The following is a 2,144-nucleotide window of genomic DNA, read 5'->3' on the forward strand; positions in this document are numbered from 1 at the left end:
CGGAGTTGCCCAAAACAGGCCCACGGGCCCACCAAGCCCGGCCCGCGGGCCCTTCACGACACGAAAGGGGGTTCATTTCTCTTGGACAGTCATATCTCATGGTCACGAGTACCCTCACAGAGCCTCGTGTCGATCCAACCCCGTTTGGACACCTTGCCCCCACCAAAGGCCTTACGGACCAACCGGGCCCACCAAGCGGCCCGTCCCGACCCGAAAACCAAAATTTTTTTTTTGGGAAACTCATATTTCAATGTCCCGATGCCCCACGCCAAATTTCGTGTCAATCCGACCTCGTTTGGTAGGGTTTTCAAAAATTATGATTCCTCAAAAATTTAATATCTGTTCCTGTCACTATGCTAATTGTTCAGAATGCATATATAGGGAAGGGGTGGGTGTTGAGCGCCCATGCCTGGGCAAAGTTGGCTACCAAGCTAAAATATGGAGGTTCAACGTACGAGAAACCAAAGCCCCTCCCCCATGTTGCATACGAAGCTTGCCCAACGACTTGGTTTCTTGCACAACGACCCGAGTATACTGCCCCAAAGTTGCACGCCCATGGCCAGGCCAAGGCATGCCAAGGCGCCCATGGGCAAGCCAAAGGCATGCCTAGGCACGGCCAAAGCAAGCCAAAGGCACGGCCAAGGCAAGCCAAAGGCACGTCTAGGGCATGCCAAGGCACGCCCATGGTCAGGCCAAGGCTTGCCAAGGCACGCCCATGGCCAGCCCAAGGCATGCCAAGGCGCCCATGGGCAAGCCAAAGGCATGCCAAGGCACGCCCATGGGCAAGCCAACGGCATGCCAAGGCGCCCATGGCCAGGCCAAGGCACGTCCAAGGCATGCCAAAGCTCGGCCAAGACAAGCCAAAGGCATGCCTAGGCACGCCCATGGCCAGGCCAAGGCATGCCAAGGCGCCCATGGGCAAGCAAAAGGCACGGCCAAGGCATGCCAATGCGCCCATGGGCAAGCCAAAGGCATGCCTAGGCACGGCCAAGGCAAGCCAAAGGCATGCCAAGGCAAGCCAAAGGCACGTCTTGGGCATGCAAGGCTCGGCCAAGGCATGCCCCGGCACGCACATGGCTAGGCCAAGGCAAGCCAAAGGCATGCCAAGGCAGGCCAAAGGCACGTTCAAGGCATACCAAGGCGCCCATGGGCAAGCCAAAGGCATGCCAAGGCACGCCCATGGCCAGGCCAAGGCATGCCAAGGCGCCCATGGGCAAGCCAAAGGCACGTCTTGGGCATGCAAGGCTCGGCCTAGGCACGGCCAAGGCAAGCCAAGGCAAGCCTAAGGCATGCCAAGGCGCCCATGGGCAAGCCTAAGGCATCCCAAGGCAAGCCAAAGGCACGTCCAGGGCATGCCAAGGCGCCCATGGGCAAGCCAAAGGCATGCCAAGGCACGCCCATGGCCAGGCCAAGACATGCCAAGGCGCCCATGGGCAAGCCAAAGGCATGCCAAGGCACGCCCGTGGGCAAGCCAAAGGCATGCCCAGGCACGCCCATGGCCAGGCCAAGGCAAGCCAAAGGCATGCCAAGGCGCCCATGGGCAAGCCAAAGGCATGCAAAACTCGGCCAAGGCATGCAAAACTCGGCCAAGGCACGGCCAAGGCATGCAAAACTCGGCCAAGGCACGGCCAAAGGCATGCCAAGGCATGCAAAACTCGGCCAAGGCTAGCATATGGGTGCCTTCAAAAATTATGATTCCTCAAAAATTTAATGTCTGTTCCTGTCACTTTGCTAAATGTTCAGAATGTATATATAGGGGGGAGTGGGTTGAGAGCAAGCATGCCTTAGGGAAGGTTGCCCCCTTGTCATGGCTGTGGGCTGCCATGACATGCTTGCTCGTCCGTTCTAGGCATGATTTAAGGTCGATGGTGGGTTTACGAAATTTTGTGGTGCAACGACACGTCCCTTTTATCCAAACGAAGCGTGGCTGGGGTGCTGGGTTGCTTTACTCGTCCAAGGCTTGATTCTTGGCTTTCCTGGTTTGGTTTCGAGAAGCGGCTGCCGAGGTGTATTTGAGGCGATGGCTAGGATGTTGGATTCCTGATTGATGGATCCCCAACTGATTTGTCCGGGGGGCCTCTTGTACGTTGACCGCCTTGCCCGGAATGGCTAGTTCCCCCGGGGGGGTCGTCATACGGTAGTCG

The sequence above is a fragment of the Bidens hawaiensis genome, unplaced genomic scaffold (genome assembly GCF_021521415.1).
Source record: "Bidens hawaiensis isolate Kalapana, Puna unplaced genomic scaffold, B.hawaiensis_p1.1 tig00063480_1, whole genome shotgun sequence".
NCBI classification, from domain to species: Eukaryota; Viridiplantae; Streptophyta; class Magnoliopsida; order Asterales; family Asteraceae; genus Bidens; species Bidens hawaiensis.